Source organism: Peromyscus leucopus, chromosome 19, assembly GCF_004664715.2.
Source record: "Peromyscus leucopus breed LL Stock chromosome 19, UCI_PerLeu_2.1, whole genome shotgun sequence".
Taxonomy (NCBI): domain Eukaryota; kingdom Metazoa; phylum Chordata; class Mammalia; order Rodentia; family Cricetidae; genus Peromyscus; species Peromyscus leucopus.
Genome location: NC_051079.1, coordinates 299,996 through 321,489, shown reverse-complemented (window position 1 = coordinate 321,489; position 21,494 = coordinate 299,996). Strand labels below are relative to the sequence as shown.

The 21,494-nt window shown below is 42.8% G+C and overlaps 1 protein-coding gene across 1 annotated transcript in view; it reads right to left on the bottom strand.

The window, feature by feature from the left end:
* Positions 1-21,494, bottom strand: part of Colec12 (collectin subfamily member 12) — a gene marked incomplete at its 5' end in the record, with an annotated part of 169,871 nt that overhangs the window by 110,939 nt on the left and 37,438 nt on the right. The gene's annotated exons all lie outside the window — the stretch shown is intronic.

The window sequence follows — 21,494 nt, the reverse complement described above, 5'->3', positions numbered from 1 at the left end:
GAATTTTCTGAAGAGGCCTCAAAGGGTGAGAAGACATGGACTGTGAAAGTAGAGTACAGAGTATACAGAGGCAAAGGTTTAAGTAGCGACATAGGCTGGGGATAGAGGAGAGGAGGGGCTGGAGGTGGGCTAACCCAAACTAAGGATGTATGACAAACCTTTATGAAAACCTACTCCTCATAAGCCAACAATAATTAAAAAGGAGTTTGAACATAGGTACCCTGCATGGATGTCTCAATACTAGGCATAGGCTATCTTCCTATGAGTTATTGGTCAGGGAGGTTCCAGACTGTCCCCCTCCCCCCCCCCAAAAAAAAGAAAAACAGCACAGGCTACTTCCATTGTAATTGGGTGCCTATCAAAGTTAGATAGTGTAAGACCATACTGCTGAGGACACAACATGCTTTGGTTGCAGGACACAGAGAAATCAAACTCAAACTGATCTGAAAACTTCCTCCCTGCTGACTAGCTTTCACAGTGCTAGAATGTGCTATGAAAGGTGCTGGAAGAGAAAAGACATCAGTGTTATTATCCTGGCAGCCAGCCCTACATGCTGCAATACTAACCTGCCAGGCAAAATATACTCACGGACGTGATAGTGACATGAGGCTATGGTAGCAGCCAGCCACTTTCTGATTGGATTTGGAGCCTGCTGTTCTACCGGAAGGAATTCATGCCTGGTATTACAAACCTGGTCAAAACCCCATGGCTCAGGTCACAGGCTCTAGAGGGAAGCCTACTGTCGTAGTTTTGGTAAATGGAAATGTCAGTGTCTTCTAAGTGTTTACATCTCAGGGTACTGCTGTTCTCAACTCTTGTCAGACATGCCTCTTTAGTGGACAGCAGTTAATGTAGAGAATTACAACTGATCAAAGTACGGAGAACAAGTGACCCTTGAATGCTTAGCTCTAAGTGGGACTTCTATATCAACATTCCCCCAAGGCTCAGGGAACATTGCAGAAGAAGGACTGAAAGAATGTAAGATAGGGAGCTGTGAAATGTTGTCTTTCGGATATGACAGTCTTGTACTCATGAACCCACTCCAACTACCTGCACAAAGATCTACATAAAATCAAGCCAACAAGATCAATCAACATTCCAGCAGGTAACTGGACTCAGTGGGTCACAAAAAATAATAATAAAAGGAAAGGACATGATAGTGGAAAGGGAACTGTTGGTGGGTGGCCCTAGGAATGGGAGAAGGAAGCTGGAGTGCAAAGGATCAAGAAACATTGTATACATATTGCATACATATATGAAACTATCAGAAGAGTAAATAGACCATATTCTTTAAAAAGGATGACTTTCTTTTTAAAACCCCTTTCTTGTTTTTGTTTTTTTTTTTTCTTTTTTTCACAACACCCTCTCCCAATTCTCTTCCTTCATTTAGAATGTTATGGTTTGAATATAGTTTGTCCCTAGCCAAAGCTCAACTTGGAGTTCATGCCCAGAGTGGGGTGTTGTGTTTAGAATGGAGCCTTAAGGGGTGATTAGGGTTCGACAAGGCCATCCTGGTAGAGCTGCCAAGATTAAATACTGGCTGCTTCCTAAGAAGACCAGAAGATACACAGGTACAGGTGCTCTGTGTAGCCACGTGATACCCTGGGCTAATTTTGGCCCTGGTGACAAGAAGGCCATCATAAGATGCAGCCCCTTGTCTCTGTACCTCCAAAACTGTGAGCCAAACTAAACTTTTTTATAAAGCTTCCAAGCCTTAGGCATTTTGTTATGGCATCAGAAAACTAGCATAAGGATTTCTTTTCAGTCATTTCAATGAATTGCCTTCCTCTATCCATTTCCTTCAGGTGGCCACTGACTCCTTCTGTCTCTTGCCTATTTACAAAAGATGGTCATATTCTCTGCTCAGGTTTTTGTTTCTTTGTTTGTTTGTTTGGTTTTTCCAGACAGGTTTTCTCTGTGTAGCCCTGGCCATCCTAGAACTTGATTTGTAGAACAGGCTGGCCTTGAACTCACAGAGATCCACCTGCCTCTGCCTCCCGAGTGCTGGGATTCAAGGCATGCACCACCACCACTCAGCTTCCTGTCACAGTTTTCACTCTCATGTACATTCTGACTGTTTTCCACTCCTGATAAAGTCAGAACCATCTTACTGACCACTGGCCAGTTCAATTTACATGTCAGAGTACCTGAGAGAGGTTGGTGACAAAATACAAGAGACATACATCCTAATCCCTGGAACTAGAAATGTTATGTATTTGGAAAAATTGTCTCTGCAGACATCATAAAGTTAAGCATCATGAGCTCTTCATGCTCACAGGAAAGTGTTTTATTAAGCATTTACAATTTGTACTACACCCAATTAGTTATTTGTTATATACTTATTCTTGTCTCTACTTTTTTAAGGTGGTATTATCTCTAACCTAGATTATAAACTGCTTGAGGGAGAAAAAAAAGTTGAAGTCTCTTTAAACGCCCTGGCTCTCCATGATCAAGTGTAAGTAGAAGAGGTGGTGAATAAATAACTGCTGGTACCAATCATTACTTATGAATGTTAGAAGAAACTTTGAACTGTTGCTGTTCTGTTGAATACTTGTGTTTTGGATTAAATAAGAGCTTAAGTTCTGAAGTCAGACAGACTTGGTTTCTAGTCTCTACTTCCTGCTGACCTGTGGAGGACTTTCAAAGGTCTTTATACTTCAGTTTATTCATCAATCAAATGGACACTCCCTATTAGAGCATCCCTTGTAAATTTATAGTAAGAACTATAAGACGACAGGCAGAGCACTGCAAAGTGCCTAAACTTGCACTAACCAATGTCTATTGTCATCACTTTTGTGTGTGTGTGTCTGTGTGTGTGCGCGCGCACGCATGTATGTGGAACACACAGTCAGAATCAGGTGTCTGTATTGCTCTCTGCCTCAGTTTTCTCAGTTTTCCTCCTGTTTCTACTTCCCCAGTACTGGGGTACTCACATGCACTACAGCACTGTACTTTCTATATGGGTGCTGGAGAACTGCATTCTGGTCCTCTTATTTGTGTGGTAAATACTTTATTGACTCAGCAATGTTCCCATCTCCTTCTGTTACTGTTTGTTTGTTTAAGATAGGGTCTCATGGAGTCCCAGTTGACCTCAAACTTTCTATGAAGACAAGGCTCTCCTTGACTCCTGATCCTCCTGCCTTCATTTCCCAAGTCCTCAAGTACAGGCATGCACTGACACCATGGCTGTCATCATCATGTTCTCATTCCCTTCAGCACTCCGGCTCTGCTTCTGGGAGCCTCCTTCTTAGCAGCAGCAACAGCAGCATCTTCAATCTCACAATCACCATCAAAAAACGTTTCCTGAGGACCCTGGATGGGCTGCTTTCTGGTCCTGGCTTCAGCAGCACTCTGATAACAGAATATCAGCAATACAATCCAAACAGAACCAAGAGTGTTTCCAGTCAAAGCCAGAACCCAAACACCACTGGTCTAGGACTGGTATGTTTATTTTTGTAAGCTTCTATGTTCCAGTACCTGTGGGTGTTGCATTTTCCATCTGGTCACCACTCGACATAAGCAACTAAGAGCCTTGGCCACATGCACCTCTCAGAGGAGCTCGGGAAACTGAAGAGAGACATGATGATGCCCTGCTGAGGGCAACAACATTAACTTGGGAATGCCAAGTTAATAATTAACAAGATGAAAGAAGGTGGCCAAAGGCAGAAGTCTAGAGTTAGATGTAGCTCAGTGGTACAAACAACAACAACAACAACAATAACAACAAAACACTTGCTTAACATGCACAAAGCCTTGCATTCAATTGTAAGTACCTTGGGGAGAGGAAGGGGGAAGAAATACATCATATCATCTTAGATGTCAAATGTGTTTTCTGATAAATGGAACTTCTATACAACAAGGAGTTTCTGGAGTCTGGTTTCTTCTGAGCTAACCCAACTTCCTCTAGTAAGAGGAAATTTGGGGAACAAGAATTGTGAATTGCTGCCATATGATCAATGTTGCTAAGCTCACTTTAGACACCAGCAAGGACAAATGAGATACAAGACAAGACTCACTCTTTGCCATCATGGGAGTCTCTAGAATTTCATAATCAATCATGAAAGGTTTTGGAAAAGGAAAGAGGAGGAAGAAACATGGAGGAAGTAAAAGGATGAGGAAGGAAAAGCCACCAGCCTTTGCTTCCCTTGTCCCACAACAAAAGAAAGCAGCACAGGGCTGTTCTAGAAGTGAAGGGAATGGCCATGCAGGATTCCAGCTTATCAGGGCTGAACCTGTCACAGTAGGAGACCCAGGGCTCACTCCTTAGACCTCATCTTTCCATCTAAACTCTCCCCTTACATGGTCTTAGTGGTCCCTGGGTTCTATGCTATGGACTCAGTTGTCATCAGCAACTGTGCTTCTCCCTGAGCAGCAGACACTCTCAACTATATATTCTACAGGCTATATAAGCATCTCAAGCTTGGTGTGTTTAAAATTAAAACTCTACTACTCACTTAGATTCCATAATACCAGTAGATACACACATCACTATTCACCAAGATGTTCAGATCCTGCTTCACTTTCCCTCACACTCACATTGGCAAGTGGGTCACCTCTGCCTTTAAATAATGTATCCCAAATCCCATCTCTCTCCATCATCATCAGACCTCTCTGAGTCAAAGACATCATTACCTTCCAGCTACTCCTGTGGCATAATGTCCTACAAGTCTCTCCTTGTTTCTCTAACCTCCTCACCCTGGTCATTCTCTACAGAGCAGGTACTGTGGGATGTCTTTCTATATGCTGTGAATATGTGTTGTTCCCATTGGCTAATAAATAAAGCTGTTTTGGCCTATGGCAAGGCAGCTTAGAGACAGGTGGGAAATCCAAGCAGAGATAAGGAGAATAGGAAGAGACACCAGCCGCTGCTCAAGGAGCAGCAAGATGCCAGCAGACAGGAAACATCACGGCTACATGGCAACTTATAGATTAATAGAAATGGGTTAAAGTTATAAGAGCTATCTAGCAAGAAGCTTGAGCCATAGGCCACACAGTTTGTAAATAATATTAAGCCTCTGAGTGATTATTTTACTAGCAGCTGCAGGACTGGAGAAACCTTCCAGCTACAAGCAGGCAGACTCACTCACATACATTAGCCCTGTCATATGTGTGATGTCTCTAATTGACCTCATGAAGGCTTTTCATAGATCCCAAGGTCTTCTCCAGGGACGCCTTGGTTTGAACATTCTATCTCCTCCTTCCTCTTCCATTCTCCTTTCATTCTATTATAGCAACATGGGGCTTCACTCTATTCAACACCTCTTTATGTTTTCGCATCAAGGATTTTATAGTGATCATATCCCAAAGCTATAATGCAGATCACCCCATCCTCTCCCTGCCCCCTGACAATCGAGACATGCTCCATCTCAATCCTGTCTTCCTCTCTGACACCACCATCTTGGAAAGGTCTCTCCTAACCAGACCTAAGCTATTTTCTATCATATTTTGGTCCTCAGTCTTCAGTTCTCTCCATAGTATTTTGAAATAATTTCACTGCTTGCTTCCCCATTTGCCACAATGGCAGGTACTTTCTGTCTTACTATATCCCCAGAGCCTAGACAGTCTGACGGTTGACAGTTATTTAATAAGTATCTGAACAACAAATGTTGAGCTACTGGTGTTGGTCAGCAAGAGCTTCCTTAATTCCACTTTGAAGTCCCCCCTCCAAAAGGGCATATTGTATGTAAATCACAATTGACCATCACTAATGGTCCTGACTTTATTGCTATCTCAAGAATTCCTGTCCCCTATTATGATCATTTTTTTGAAAAGATTTATTTATTTTTATGTACATTGGTGTATTTCCTGCATGTTTATCTGTGTGAGAGTGTCAGATCCTCTACAGCCAGAGTTACAGACAGTTGTGAGCTGCCATGTGGGTACTGGAAATTGAACCCCAGTACTCTAGATCAGCCAGTGCTCTTAACTGCTGAGCCATCTCTCCAGCCCTGTGGATAATTTTATTAAGCATGGACTATACATCTTCCTTTGGCCGGAACTTGTGAGCCAGACATTACTGGTTCCCATTCTATGACTATGGCATAGCTAAATGGCAAGCCACACTGAAGATAAGTAGAAATGAAAGGGACCATGATGCTACAATATTACAAAAACAGCACAGTGTATTTTAAACGACAGAATACTTAAGCAGATCAAGCACAGCTCTGACAGGGTGTAAAATCAGACCATATGTCAGTCCTCAGGTGGTACTACCCAGTGCATGGTTGGGACTTGGCTGGCTTAGGACTGCCTTGCAACTCATTATATGGAGCCTTTTACTACATTTCTGAATTGAACATAGGCACGGAATTGAAGAGAACCATCTGATTTCTCAGGAAGGTACAAATGACAGCATTAGAGTCTGACTGGCCCACTGCAGCAGAGCCTGCTCTGAGGTCCTCCCCTCTCTGGTTTTTTGAGATATGGTCTCATGTAGTTCAAGCTAGCCTCAAAATTGCCTTGAGCTCCTGGCTCTTTCCTTTACCTCCCAAGTGCTAGGCTCATAGGCATGCACTTCCACACCAAGCTGGAATTCTCAATGAAACAGTTTTTGGCACTGTGCTGTTCTTAAGAGTCTAAACAAGCAGGGCAGTAGTGGTGCACACCTTTATTCCTGGCACTTGGAGGCAAAGGTAGGCAGATGTCTGTGAATTCCAGGCCAGTCTGGTCTACAGAGCAAGTTCCAGGACAGCCAAAGCTATGCAGAGAAATCCTGTCTCAAAAAAACAAAAACAAAAAACAACAACAAAAAATGAGTCTAAATGATATAATACACAGTTTCCATTCTGCACATTGCTCAATTCTTCCAACTTCATACAAAATCCAAACTTCTTGCTGAGTTGGGTGCCAAAAAGCGTGAAGGAGTTTGAACCAATCAGAAGACAGACCTGAGATCAGAAATCAGGCCCATCCAGATGAACAGCTTGATGTGGAGTGAGAAAAGCCCTGAACCATCCTCTAGAGAATCACACATTTGGTAGGCTCTCCCTCCTGTGCCCGGTCAACAGAGTTACTTCAGTTACTAACAGCATGCTCTCTGCTCTCTATAGAGCCTCCTCAACACTTCTGTGCAAGAAGTAGTTCACAAACCCACTTTGGGTTAAACACTCTCAAAGCAGACAGGAAATGCAATGGCAGCTGATACTGTTTTGTGAATAAACTATGTCATCTGCAAGGTTCCAAAAAGTGCATTTCCTCTTCCAACAAAGAGCAGGGTGCTAAGTTGTAGACTACAGGCAACAGGAACTCCTTGCTGCTCTAAGCCTGGGGAGACAGTACACGTGGATCAAAAGCTGTTTGGAGGGCAATAAGCTATCTGCCCTCAAAGCAAATCTATGATACAAGTGTTAGGACAGAGCCTGACAGGCACAGCACGTACTCACATGTCCTGTCCCTGATCAAGTGCTCAGCACTAGAGCTCCCCAGCTTCAAAGGCTTAGAGGTTTTGCTGCTTTCCTGCAGTGTTTTCATAGTCATTTGTTAGGATGGTGATTTGTTTGCATTCCTGGGAGATTTTGTCTTGGCAGAGCCCTGTGCAGCTAGGTAGCCACTCTCCCTCTTAATTCATCTTAATTAGATTACACAGAACCTTGTGGACGGCATGGAGAGGCCTGCAGATCTGCAGACAGGGAGCAGCTTACCCTGTGAATGAATAGGTCTAACTGTGAGTTCTGGAAGCTGGCCGTGTAAATGGTAATGTGGTCTCCAAAGCCAGCAGTCCTTGGCCTGCTGACACAGCTGCACACAGTGCCCGCTTGCTGGACGCCGAAGGATATCCAGTTACGGTGAAGAAACCATAACAAAGACAGGAAACAGATCAGCAGACTCTGGATCTAACACCCTCCCTAGGGAACTCGCTGAATCCTGGGCTGCAGATGTTTGTAACCCTGACTTGAAGACTGTCCCTGTCACATGCTGGGGCAGATGAAGTCAAGTACAGGATCTAAGCAAGTGAACTCTTACTTACTTAGAAAATGGACCACAACTGTGTTAGAGTTCTCTATAAGAAAAGGGATGGAAAGGGCAGGAGAGATGGCCCAATGGTTAGGAGCACTTGCAGTACTTGCAGAGAACTAGGTTCAGTTCCCAGCACCCACACTAGGTGGCTCACAACCACCTCTAACTCCAGCTCTAAAGGATCAAGGAATCTGATACCCTCTTCTGGCCTCCATGGTCTCCTGTACACATTCATGTTTGTGTACACACACACACACACACACACACACACACACACACACACACACACATACAGAGTTGGGGGAAAATACAAATAAATCTTTTTAAAGAAAAAGAGTTCACTATCTTATATGGAACAGGCTAGAAACATGTCTACTAAGCCCCATTCTTGCTCACTTAAAATGAGGTATGAATGGCATCTCCTAGACGCTCCATTAAAGAGCTGCTCAGCTGGCTCCTACTTCACGACAGCCTCAGTACTCTCCTCTACCTGGAACAGCACCAAGACTTCTTCATTGAGCATTGATGAAAATCACTGCCAACAAAAACTGCATCCTTGACTGCTGCCGATGAAGGGGATGGCATACTTTGTTGGCAGGACATGGATCTTTTTTCTTTAGTTACAGTAAGTTCACAAAACTGGAAATTTATATTTTTAAATTCTTCTGACTGAGCCACATAAATATGTCTAGTTCTACATAAAGCTGTGGTTTGCCAGAGGCATGGTGTTTTCTTTGTGGCACAGGGATTGGAGAGCCCTGCCAGAGAAAAATTCAGGCAAATGGAGGGCCCTAAATATTAGAGTAACCCCAAGCCCAAATGTTAGAAAGAGAAACCCATGAGGCTTGTTGGTGATCTGTTTTTGTTCCCATCTGCAGTAGTTTTACTGCAGTTTCTGTATCAACTGAGTCATTTTAATTTAAGAATGTTCTGGGAAGATCCTACCAAGAACTAAATTTTGTCACCAATTTCCCAGTTTACCCTTGACAGTTCAATGAGGATGCTCCATGTCTCCTGTTAATCAAGCTATGATCTTGTCTGCTGCTACTAAAGTACACCTCTTTGAACAGACACAGGCTTCTCGTAATTGTGAGGAATTCTTTCCCTACTGAGCTTGGGTGAGCTGGGGAGGTAGAAGTGGGGTGGCTTCCTGGAGCCATGGGAAAGCCTTCTCTTCTCTTGCCACAGGCATGGGACTCTGCTATTCCTGGCAGTGCACACCACTTTTTGAAGACTGGTCTTCACTGGGGTGAATTAGCACCAGTCTAGGCCCGATGAGCCAATGGTGACAAAAGACAGCCTTTGCCTCTGCTGGACAGGTCTACCCACTTAAAGCCTCTTCATCTTGGACCTCCTCTGTCTCACAATTCTGTCCTTCTGCTCACACTCCAAGACTTCTCTCTTTTAGATGAAGTACTTTTTCCTGGTCTCCACATTGTCCCACCACCATACCTGGTAAATGTTACTTGCTATGGAGTAACCATCAAATAGAATAGACTTCCCAGACTCTGAGGAAGTATTCTAACTGATTCAGGACAGGGTGGCTCTTACATATGGATAGAAAAACTCTCCTTGTCTTAGAATTTGAAGGATACCAAGCTGTGTGTAGTAGCATAAGCCTGTAATCCCAACCTGAGCTCCATAGTAAGGCTGAAGCCTGCTTGTACTATATAAGACCCTATATCAAAACCAACCAAATAAAAATATCTGAAGCGTCCAACAGGATTTCTCTGTCAATCAACCAGCAAGCAGTATGACAAGACATTTGTCCCGTGTTCTTTGAAATTAAATACTGCTCCATCACAAGTCCTACTTGTGCACAAATGACCATTTGGGAGAGTCAGCATGCACAGAACCTGGGACTCTCTTATGGAAAAATTTATATGGAAAACCAGACAGCTTTCCTCACTAGGAAAGCTTGAAGGAGGGAAAGCCTGGAAAGCACAAGTGGGGTACAGTTTGCAAAATGTTTCTATGTGGTCAAAGTATCTCTCCTGGAACTCTTGTAGAGAAACAGACTCCCTGTGATGAGATACTATGATGGAAGAAATCTGACTGGCCGTTAGAGGGTGCTGGGAGATAATTAGAGTTAATTAATTTCATGGCAGGGAGCAGAGGCAGGACAGAGTAGGATTGAATCCTGGAAGTTTACAAAAGACCAGAGGAGTAGACATATGCATGCATATTCTGCCCATGTAACAAATACTCTATCAACCTCAGACTTCTATAACTATACGCCAACAACAACTTCTTTTCTCTAGAAAACACTCATCCTCTAGTCTTTCATTATAGGAAAGAGAGAGAGAGAGAGAGAGAGAGAGAGAGAGAGAGAGAGAGAGAGAGAGAGGAAGGAAGGAAGAAAGAAAGAAAAAAAAAAGAAAGGAAGGAAGGAAGGAAGGAAGAAAGAAAGAAAGAAAGAAAGAAAGAAAGAAAGAAAAGAAAGAAAGAAAGAAAGAAAGGAAGAAAGAACAGATTACAGTAAGGTATTCAAGGCCATTTTTCTCAACCTCAAATTCCATTAAGGCCTAGTTTATAACATATCTCAGCACACCCAAGATAGCAAATATATCCATCCTCTGGATGCTAGGGTGTTATTATCTAACACTTTTATATATTCCAGAAGCTTCTATATGGACACAGAGTCAAGGCCAGACAGTGTCCTGACTTTTCCAAGCTTCACCTCTAAGAGGTGCACTATTGCTCCTAAAGGTGGCCTGCAGTTGACCTGGAGAACTCAATAAAACATTGTCACACACATTAGTTTAAGATTGTCCTGTCTCTCAATTACCTCATTTTAAGCGTGCAATGAACTCTTGGGACTCCCTAGGGGAACTTCCCTGCTTCTCCTTTAAAATGAGTAAATGATATACAATGAGAACCCACCTAGAGAAAGAAGAAAAAGACTGCTATTTGGCCTAGGATGTCACACACTTCCACAGCACCAATGAGAAAGAAGAGTGCTTTTGACAAGGGGTCATTAACAAGCGTGTGGAGTCCTTCTGCTGTCACCCGTAAATAAAATCTTGGCAGCTTCATTTCCATTTTTGTTTTCTTCAGTTGTGGTCACTTGGGATCGGCCATGAGAGAGAAGTAGATTCTTTGTTTACTATAATGCCTAGGGTTTCATGAGCTCCATTTCACCCTTAGAGTCCCCCATATGTCCTGATCCCAATTCCAATTTATGTATTGGTTAAAAAGTCCCAGCCAAGAAGAAGAAGTTGTCTTCCCAACTGAACAGAATTCAGGAATGTATCTTGTCATAAGGTCTTGAGTCGAGCGAAATTATTTTACCTAGGGATGTTGCCAAAGAATAACAAAGAATGTGTCTGCTCTGTTTTGAATCAAGCAACCACTAGTGGAAGCCTCGTGTCAAGTTATTTAGGATTAAACACACCAGCTCATAATGTGAATCCGAAAATAGATGTTGTTACCCTAATTTTTCACAAGCCAACTATGGACCCTCAACAAAAAGCAGGATAAGGGACCTAGGGTCAAATCTGCCTGTAATCAAACAGTATTCACACAGTAGCAGAATAATGGTACAGTGAACACACTCCCTGCGATCTCCTTGGTATCTGCCCAGATGTCATCCCTGCTTTCTTTTGGGTCCACTGTCACTTCCTGGGCTATGCCACAGAGAGGGGATGGTGCCTCAAGCAGCTCTCACATTAACAGATACATAGGAAACTAGGGGGAAAGAACCCATGAAGAACTGCATTCAACCATTACAGAACTTTGCTTTGCCATCTTGCTAGGCATATTTCTATTTGATGAAACTTCTTATTCTGCTTGGTAGGTGTGCTAGCTAGTTTATGTCAACTTGACAAAAGCTAGAGTCATTTTGGAAGAGGGAACCTCAATTGAGAAAATGATGCCATAAGACTGGCTTGTAGGCAAGCCTGTGGTACATTTTCTTGATTGACAACTGATGTGAGAAGACTCAGCTCACTGTGGTAGTACCACCCCCAGACTGGTGGTCCCGGGTGCTATAAGAAAGGAAGTTGAGCAACCCATGAGGGGCTAGCCAGTAAGCAGCACCCTTCCATGGCCTCAGCATCAGTTCCTGCCTCCATGTTCCTGTCTTGAGTTCCTGCCTTAGTCTCCTTTGAAGATTACTATGATAGAGAGTTGTAAGCCAGAATAAATCCTTTCCTCCCTAAGTTGTTTACAGTTATGGTGTTTATCACAGCAATAGAAACCTAGACTATGACAGCAGGTGGTGAATGGGCTGAATGAAGGGCTTGGGAGCCACTCTAAGGCCAACTAGCATTCTATTTTTTTAAAGGTTACTTTTTCTCTCCAAGAATAATTTATTTTTGTATTTTATGTGCATGGGTGCTTTGTCTACACACCAGAAAAGGGCATCAAATCCCATTATAAGCAGTTGTGAACCACCATATTAAGTGCTAGGAGTTGAACTCAGGACCTCTAGAAGAGCAGCCAATGCCCTTAACTGCCACCTCTCCAGCACCCTACCTAGCGTTCCTTTGATTCTCTCTCAGGGATCAAACAGATTCTTGGCCTTTCTTCAGTGATTAATTAAAAAAAAAAAAAAGCTGACAATTATCTTGAGCTTCCCCCCAAAATATTTTACATTAACTGATTTTTTTTTTCTTTTTTAGTAGTTCAAAATAGAAGTGTTGGGGCTGGAAAGATGGTTCAGTAAAGAGCACTTGCTACTCTTCTAGAAGACCAGAGTCCAATTCCCAGAACCCATGTTGGATGGCTTACAACTGTGTATAACTCTATGGGCTCCAATGCCCTCTTTTGGCTTCTGTGGGTGTACACACACACACACACACACACACACACACACACACACACACACAACACACACACACACACACACACCAAACAAAACCTTCTGCTGAGGTTCTGGTTTAGTTAACTTACATCATCTTTGTACTGTAACAAAATAACAAGTTAAACTCACCCTAGCCCTTTTGGGGTAAAGAGAATGGGTCACACTGAAATTGTGCCCACTCTGAAATATTTTAGAATTTCCTCAGTTATTATACAACACAGAAACTTGATTCTAAGGTACCTACCCAAGAGAAATGAAATTCACATAAAAACATATATGCAAATATCTGTATTATTCATAACAGTCAAGAGGTTCTGGGGAATATTATTTTATTGTGTGTTACTTTGTTTATGTTGCATTTGTTTAACTCTGTGAAGCTGTGTTACTGTGCCTGTCTGAAAACCTAATGGTCTAATAAAGAACTAAATGGCCAATAGTGCAGCAAGAGAAAGGTTAGGTAGGGCTGGCAAGCAGAGAGAATATATAGAAGGAGAAATCTGGGAGGAGAAAAAAGAAGTAGCCAGAGAATGAGGAGGACCCAGGGTCCAGCCACCCAGTTACACAGCAAGCCATAGAGTAAGAGTAAGATTTACACAAGTAAGAGAACAGGAAAAGCCCAGAGGCAAAAGACGGATGGGATAATTTAAGTTAAGGGAACCTGGCAAGAAACAAGTTAAGCCAAGGCTGGGCATTTATAAGTAATAACAAGCCTCTGTGTGTGATTTATTTGGGAGCTGGTTGGAGAGTCCCCCAAAAGACGAAGAAAAAATAAAAAAAACAACAACCCAACAACAAGCCATAAATCTCTCAGATGATAATAAATGAAATGTGGTATATCCACATAGTAGGGTATTACTTAGTAATAAAAAAGAATGAAGTTCTCATACATACTACAGCATGAATGGACCTTAAAGATAATGAACTAGGTAAAATGGGTCAGACACAAAGCCAACAAATTATACAATTGCATCTCTATGCAATGCCCAGACAGACAAATTTACTGAGTCAGAAATCAGTTCAGCAATTCTCAAATTGAGGGGGAGGGGTGTTAGAGTTAAAAAGTATTCTGAACTGCATAAATCTGAATGTACTGGAAGGGACTGAATGGCAAGGTGTCTAAATTTCTCTGTAAAATATACAAAATGACAAAGACTTGCACTGCCATCTGAGGCCCCCATATACCTTCTGTGCTCAGGCTTATGGTACCACGAGGTTGGCCATGACAGATGACTGTTTGGATCTTAAAACCTGCATGCTCTTTAATGTTAGAAGAAAGAGCAAAGCACAGCAGCTCCCTCTCAATTTCTCCCTGCCCAGACTGACTATCTCAGATGAAGCCCCACCCAAGCAACAATGAAAAAAACCAATCTCCTGGGCACTGAGGAGAGGGTCCAAGGCCTGCAGAAGCCAGGCTCAAACTTAAGACTCCCTTGCTCCTGCCATCCTTACTGGCCAGCAAGGCTCCTTCACCACATCCTCTTCCACAGATTTGAGTACCAAAATGAGTCTCCAACTTAAAGCAGCCTTCAGTGCCAGCTCTTCCACCGAGCAATTTATTTCAGCAGCTTAGTTGGAAGTAAGAGCTTGGGGTGCCACTACAATACTTGGTTCAGTATGTTTGAGGTCTCCAGCACCATCAAAAATTAAATAAAAACTATTTCTTTTATGTACCCAACTGTAAGTTATTACATTTAAGATACATTTGGCAACTACTGAACAAACAAAAAAACGTAGATTAAAAATGTAGATTAAAATCAAGAGATAAACCACATGTGGGAGAACAATCACCTCAGTGAAGGGTGGATGCTGTCCACTACTGTGTGTCACCAACAGGTAGCATGTAGCACACGTTGCTGGGTGGGGACCTAGGGTCTTGGAGGGCAGAGTTGTCAATCACCAGGGGGTGGGCAGTCACAGAGTCACAGATCTGCAGGTGTCTTTCATCGCTCTCACTCGTTCCTGTTGTCACACACCCATCACCAGCTTATTTACTGATGACAGCTACAGTGCTCTTTCCACTAGCTCCTATTTCCACTTTCTTCTGGATAACAGAGTCACCCCACATCTGCTGCTCTAAACTTCTATGCCACAGAGATCATTCCCTAAAAACCCTTTCAGAGGTCAATTGTAGAATATTATTTTAAGGTGTGTTACATTTATTTGTGCTGTGGAATGTGGTGATATTGTGCCCCCAATATATTGTGCACTCTAATAAAATTATCTGGGGTCAGAGAACAGAAGAGCCCTAAATAGACATAGAGGCCAGGAAATGGTGGCACACACATACCTTTAATCTTAGCATTCCTGAGGCAGAAATCCATCCAGATCTCTGTGAGTTTAAAGCAAGACTGGAAACAGCCAGGCATGGTGACTCACACCTTTAATCCCAGGAAGTGATGGCAGGAAGCAGAAAGGTATATAAAGCGTGAGGACCAGGAACTAGAGTCTGTTAAGCTTTTAGCAGCAGTACAGCTGAGATCTATTCACATGAGGACACAGAGGCTTCCAGTTTGAGGAAACAGGATCAGCTGAGGAATTGGCAGGGTGAGGTTAGCTGTGGCTTGTTCTGCTTCTCTGATCTTTCAGCGTTCACCCCAATACATGGCTCTGGGTTTGTTTTTATTAATAAGATTTTTTAAGATTTGTGTTACAGTGGAATATTTCCTTTAATGACTCAAAGACCTGTTGTATTCTTTTATGTTGCATGTGTTTAATGATGTGAAGCTGTGTTACTTTGCCTGTCTAAAACACCTGATGGTCTAACAAAGAGCTGAACGGCCAATAGCAAGGCAGGAGAAAGGATAGGCAGGGCTGGCAGGCAGAGAAAAAAATAGGAGAAAAGGAGGACACAGAGGGTCAGTCACCCAGCCACACAACCAGCAATGGAGTAAGAGTAAAAGCAAGATATACAGAAGAAAAAGGTAAAAGCCCAGAGGAAAAAGGTAGATGGGATAATTTAAGTTAAGAAAAGCTCACTAGAAATAAGCCAAGGTAAGACTGGGTATTTATAATTAAGAATAAGCCTCCATGTGTGATTTATTTGGGAGCTGGGTGGTGGGCTTCCCAAAGAGCAAAGAATAAAGAGCTAAAGAACAAAAACAAACAACTACAATCAATCATCTTAATTGGATATAATGGAATCAAAATCCTTCTGTCCATTTTCCCAGTCTCCACACGGGCCCCTTCAGCTCCATCCCTGAATGCTGCCCAAGCTAACTCCTGCCTCCTTGGACTTAACCAGCAGCTGGCCTGTTGTAGCCCTTCCTTTCCCTTTCCTGATTTCCTCTTGTCTGAATTCATCTTCACTCCAGACTTCCACCAACAAATTAAATTGTTTCATATGAGTAACCTGGGTTTTCTGAACTTCGTCAGCTTATTTTTTAAAATAAATTTATTATTCTAAACTGTATTGCACCTAGTACAGAGTAGGTGCCTAATAAGTGCAGTGTTCTATGTTTTCATATGATGTTGGCCAGGAGATGGGTGTGTATATTTCCCTTCCAAATACATACCCCAGTTTATTTCCCATGAAGATAGGTTGGGTACCCCTCAGTGGTCATGGGGACTGGGCTCCATGGCACCCTGAAGATACTAACGTCTACAGATACTCAAGTCATTCATACAAAACTGGGATATGTTTACATTATAACCTAGGCACCCACCTCCCCACACTATGAACCATCTCTAGGATTGCTTGTGATATCTGATATGATAAATGCTTCTATGGTTTGGAAAAAGGCCCATCTGTACAAGATCAGGACAGACACTATTTCTTTCTAATATTTTCTACTCATACTGGTTAAACTAGGATGAATAACTCACAGATATGAAACCCAGAGTACTTAACTGGTCACTGATGCCATTCACATAGTTTCATTCTGTTTCCACCTCTGGTCTGATTGTTTGGGAATGTCCTAGAGTTAATGTCTCCTGCCTGAGACAGTCTTCTCTTACTTTCTCCCCACCTCTTCACTTTGGAATCTAAGTCTTCACTAATGTTTCCACTAATCTTCAAAGCATAGTAGAGTTATGTTAACCCTGCTGCTATGAAAGTTGCTGGTGTAGCTCAGCGGCACAGTATGCCTTGTGTGCCCAAATCCCTCATCTCTCAGTCCCCCTAAAAGCCATTAATTTTTAATTAAAAAATTAAACACTGATTTATGTGTGTTTGTGGGGGGTATATGACATGGCATGCATGTGGAAACTAGAGGACAACATGTGGGTTCTCTCCTTCCATCATGTTGGGTCCTAGGGATAACTCAGACCACTGGGTTAGCTGGCAAGTGCCTTTACCACTGAGTCATTTCATGGGTACATTAAAATGAATAGTTTTATGCCTTAGAAATCCAGTGCAGGACTCCGCATGAGAACCAGAATGCACAGGTGCATAGCACATGCTGCTGTGTATTTCCTAACACAATTTTCTAACACTCTTATCAGGCCAAAGACTTGTGCACAAGATAATTAATTTTTTATACTTACTGAAGGTTATTTCATGGAACAGTTCCAGCAGGCTGGGAAGGATCCTCACTAAGACCTGGGGAAGCTCACTCAGTTCTCATCTCTTCAAAGCTGGGGCTATAAATACCTCTGTCACTCTGGAGACTAGTATAACAGAAGTTTCTTCTAGACGTATATTTACTCTCAAGCCCCTGTGAAGATAAAGCTCCACTTACCTGCAATCTAGGGAGAGGGGAGAACTGGGAATACTCCTAAGCAAAATAGTTAATGCTGGAGAGGTTGCTGGACATGGTCCTGGCTAAGAGCCTGTCCTGCAACTGAAAATGTTTCTGGATGCCAGTCACTCTGATCCAAAGCACCTTAAATTTTCATCTTCCTGAAACATCAATCTCTTAATGATAATTTTCCTGATTTTACAGGAAGAAAAGAAAAACAACATGATTGAATAGTTCACTGAGTTACAGGTGACTGGAAACCCTCCCCATTCTTAAGGCTGATTAGTATATCTGCACTTCAAAACTGGGGCCTTTTTCTTCTAAGATGGTAAGGACTAAACCTGAAGCCTTGTACCTTCCAGTGAAACAAGGCCTATTTATCTTAAATAAGTTTAAGCAAACAATAAAATCAAATCCTATTTTGAAGCCAAAGGACCTTTAGGGTTTCTGAAGAGGCCTACCTCATTTGGAGCTACCGGAGACCTACTGAGCAGTTTCTCTTTCCTTTGTATCTTGTCACACTAGAAATTCTCTTCCTCTCTGCCCACTCTCCTAGGAGTTTGTCTTCTCCTTTCTCAGACCTAACCCTGGCGTCAGTATGCTGTGCCTCGCTGTTTTATTACCAGTCTCGGAATCCATCTGCCCAGATGTCAAACATGTTCTCAGTCCCACACAAATGCTTTCAGAGAGAGGCCCAGCAGATCATGAGCTTTATTAAGCCTTAAAGAATTTTTTTGTTTTGTTTTGTTTTGTTTTTTTGAGACAGGGTTTCTTTGTGTTACAGCTCTGTCTGTCCTGGAACTCACTCTGTAGACTAGGCTGGCCTTGAACTCACTGAGATCCACCTGCCTCTGCCTCCCAAGAGCTGGGATTAAAGGCATGTGTCACCACCATCTGGCTACCTTAAGCAATTTCTTAAGAGGAACATATGGCACCTGCTAGTCATCTCTAGTAGAGAAACCCTGCCTGAAAACAAACAAACCAACAAATCCTCAAGAAAGCAACTTAAAGATCACTAGAGATGTGGCTCAGTTGGTAAGTGCTTGCCTATTGGGACAAAGCTCTGGGTTCTATTCATAGGACTGCAAAAACAAGGCACAGTGCTCATGAGATGAGAATATGAACACAGACAAGACGAAGAACTAGACTCAGTTTTTCTGCAGACTTTAGTTGTTTTTTAAAATCTAGTTCTCTTTCCTCTCTTGACCAATGAAGAGCATCGATGGAATCCCTTTTAAGGGCCAGGCACTGAGCTAAATCCTCCTCAGGCACTAATTAATCCTCACAATGCCCCTGCTACTTGGACCTTCTAACTCTCACTCCACAGCAAGAACACTAAGACTTACTGTTATTTTATTTCCTTGAGGTCCCTAAGGCATTCTGAAACCCTTATTTGTGGCTTCAGTGTTTACAGAGGTACGCTTTGGTCTATCTCAGGTTGGCAAGATGGCTCAGTAGGTAAAGGTGCTTGCTGTCAAGCATGATAGCCTGAGTTCAATTCCAAGGACCCACTTGATGGAAGAGCCAAATCATCTCCCATATATATGTTGTCCTATTACCTTCACACATGCACCATGGCTTGCCTACCCACAATGCACACAATAAATAAATAAATGGAGTATTTTTTAGGTTTAACAAATAGCAAGGGTCTCTGAACCAAGTTCTTTTCCTACCCAATTGTGACTTGCTTTATGAACGCATCTGCTGTGGATCCACATGGCAGCAATTTAGTGACAAGTTGTGGCTGTAGCATGCACAGCATAGGGAGACCAATTACCTTTCAGCCTTCTTTCACAGACTTACACCAAAGAGATTCTCATACCTCATCCCCAGCCTTAGCCATGGGGCAGAGGACAAGGTTTCCATATTTCCTTTCCCTTTACAGATGAAGCTTCAATGACAGTAGGGAGGGGTGATTCATCGGGCATGTGACGCTCCCTATTGTGCTTTCTGGGGTTCTATGGGAGGGAGGGGAGTAATTTGTAGGGTAGCTGATATTTTTCTTTTGTACAAATGGACCACATTTTCAAGCCTCTTTTTGTTAAATCTGAAATTCCTAAGGCAAAATGCCACGTCTCCCTTCTTTCGTGTGCCTGATGCCTGACACATCACGGATGGTTAATAAACATCACATCGTTTCCACACTGCATTCACTAAGAATTAACTGTCTCCTGGAATCTTGCCTGCTTTCATGTTTCAGTAAGTGCAGATGTTTCCCAAGAAAAGGGCCCTTCAAAGACCAAGCCTGCCTGCCTGTCCTTTCCCCATGCCCACATGTCCCTTCTTCCCTGAACCAGTGGACTCCCTCCATCCCTCTCTTATTTTACTTTGCCCCAAATCCCAGTTGTAGAATATGTATGTGAGCCTCTGACTCCTGTTCCTATCATTTCCAATATGAAATGGCAGCTCCAAGCTCTCCATATAATTAGATCTCTTCTGGGGAAGGATCTGAACACCCATTATTGTGGCAATTTTCTTTGTTTTATTTTTTGAGACAGACTCACTATGTAGCTAAGGCTAATCTGAAACTCACAATCCTCCCCTGTCTGTTCTTGGGTGCTATAATTACAGGCATGGGGCACCAAACTCAGCTGAGGGTGTACATTAAAACAAAAAACTTTGTCCTTGTGGAGCACACCTCTTTTTAAAAAAAAAAATTATTTTATGTGCATTAGTATGAGAGTGTCAGATCCCCTGGAAATATCGTTACAGAGAGTTGTGAGCACCATGTGGGCTGGGCGCTGGGAACCAAACTCGGGTCCTCTGGAAGAACAGTCAGTGCTGTTAACCACTGAGCCACCTCTCCAGCCCCTGAAGCATGACTTTAATCTCAGCACTGGGCAGGTAGAGGCAGGCAGAGCTCTGTGAGTTTAAGGCTAACATGGCCTACATAGAAAGTTCCAGCCTGGCTAGTGCCAAAGAAAAAGTTTTGTTTCTATGAGGATTTTTTTCTTTCTTCTTTTTTTTAAACTAACTTTTATTTATTGCTAAATAGAGGCAAGGGGAATCTTGATTTTTTTTATTTTATTTTATGTACATGAGTGTTCTGCCTGCATGTATGTTTATCTACTACATGCTACCTGGTGCCCTTAGAAGTCAGAAGAGGGCACTGGATCCATGGAACTAGAGTCGCAGACAGTTGTGAACCACCATTTGTGTGCTGGGAATTGAACCCAGGTCCTCTGGAAGAGCAGCCAGAGCTCTTAACCACTGAGCTATCCCTCCAGCTAGACAAGGGGAACTTTCAGTGTTGGACAGTTAACGAGCCAGAACTTTGTTTTCTGTATTTTCACACATAGAAAGTGCTCAATGACTACGCACCAGAATTCTAAGTGTTTATGCTTCTCAGTTATCTGCATAAACAAGTTAACAAAATGACTTGTTTGTTAAACACAAGTATAATACTCATTCCTATTTTGATCAATCCACGTGAGTCTAATGGGTAATAGGGTTTTATTAAGACATAAATTGAGGAAATACGTTCAAAAATACAGAACGGAGTAGACAGCTGAAGTCATCCTCTGATCTGACTGGGAGCGAAGGCTCCCCCCCATAGGCAAGGCAAGAGCAGGGAGGCGGGGTAAGTGACCCTTCTCCCTCTCCTTTTAAGAGGTCCTGTACAACAGCAGGAAGCACCGTCTCCTTTGGGGCCCTATAGACCAAGGTCATGGGCGGAGCAAATACCACTACACATTTCATCTAATATTCCTTATCAAGTGGGGAAGGTACTAAATGAGAGATACTGGCAGCTAGGAAGATGGCTCTGTAAAATGCATGCCACAAAGACATGAGGCCCTGAGTTCAATCTCCAGATCCTGTATAAAAAGCCAGGCACGACAGATATGTGGAGTCCCAGCGTTAGTGAGATGGACAGACAGATCCCCGGAGCTACCTGGCCAGCAAGCCTAGCCCACTCTATGAAAACCAGGCCAGAGAAAGACTGTCTGAAAAACAAAGGAGGCTGGGGGAGGGGCTGGAGTGATGGCTCTTAGAGAAGACAGGGGTCCGCTCCTAGAACCTGAGTTGCCGATTTGGGCAGCTCACACCTGGCTGTAACT